Source organism: Chaetura pelagica, unplaced genomic scaffold (genome assembly GCF_000747805.2).
Source record: "Chaetura pelagica isolate M959 unplaced genomic scaffold, ChaPel_1.0 scaffold1094, whole genome shotgun sequence".
Classification (NCBI taxonomy): Eukaryota; Metazoa; Chordata; class Aves; order Apodiformes; family Apodidae; genus Chaetura; species Chaetura pelagica.
In genome coordinates, this window is record NW_009953108.1 from 113,411 (window position 1) to 114,945 (window position 1,535).

A 1,535-nucleotide genomic window follows, 5' to 3' on the forward strand; every position below is an offset into this window, starting at 1 on the left:
CCTGTATTTCAAAGACCTGCTTTCCACTTGTAATTAAAACCTGAAAAAATTAAAGGAAGATATGAGACACCTGGAGAATATACAGTCGTTGCTATTTCTCATCTTCCTTCAGCTAAGAATGAGATTCTTCAGCTTATTCAGGTCCAAAAGTTAATTACCAGCCCGGACAGCTAAAGCAAAGCAAGCCAAAGATACTCCAAGGCACAATCTGAGAGTCTGCAGAGCCTGAAGACTCCCTGTTCCCCAGTAAACAGTCAATAGTAGTTGGAATTCAGGGCCACAACTGTACCTAGTGTCAGCTGGTGCCACTTCAAAATGCATTTCTCATATTCCAAACCACAAATGTTAATTCATACAGCCATTAAAAATGTCAAGGTAGAAAGTGAAAGAACTGGAAGTCTGCCAACAGCAGCCAATATTTTAGCAAGGGTAAGCAGGAAACACGAACATCAATCTCGTCAAGAATAATGGAATGATTCTTCTTGGGACACCTTGAAAGGAAGAAAAAAACCCCAACAACAACCAACCAAAAAAAAAAACCAACCACAGAAGTCCACATAGTTTCAGTGAAAGTGGGCTCTGTTAGACAAGCCTGGATTAAAGAAGAAAAGACTCTCTTTGCAAAAAGGGAAAGCTGATGGATAAAGGCAGCAATGTGGACATTGTAAGGGTTGCACTTGGGTGAGGTGCTTGATTTAGCACCATCTGACACTTTGATGAAAAGCTTCCATTAGATGGAATTAATAAGGAACGTGTTAACTGCTCTGAAAAAGGGCTCACTGGGAGATCTCAACATGTAGCTGCTAACGGGGAGATATTAATGGAAGGAAATACCACAAACCAGTCCCCAGAGGAGTGTTGCCTTGTCCATAGCCAATATTAACAATTAAAATAATAGCATAAACACAATGGATTGAGTTAAACCATGACCTAAGGCAGAGAGCAGGGAACTTTTATCAAAACAGTCGATCTAATCTTGTTCTGCACTTGTACCTTTTCAGCTTTTTTTTTTGCCATGAAAGCCTAATTTCCAGTTGTTGGCAGTCATTAAGGCATGTTGATTGGAACATGTCGACAGCTTTTATGCTAAATTTAGTGCTTCATTTAGTAATGAGAACAGATTACAGCTATAAAATTATATTTAAACAAATATACACCTGGAAAAAATTTAACATGTTAAGTATTTTAGGAAGGTATTATTTTTTTACTCATGATTGGTGAAGCACTGTGAACAGGACTGGAATACAATTATAACAGACAAAGGCATTAGTCCAACATGAGTTTCTTAGCTAAATAAAACTGATTTAAGTGAACCAGAGAGAGAAGAAAACATGTTTTCCATAACATGCTACATCTATCATTAATGTGCAAAGGAAACATCACTTAAGACCAAGCTGATCCACTCAGGAGTGGTTCTTTCACTACAGGGTCTTTATTCCCCAAGGCTCCAGCATCAGCCTCTCACCTTGGCCAAAACTCTCGTTGCTCCTGGATTCTGAGATGGTGCCCTGGCTCTCCACAGCCCCACCGCTCTT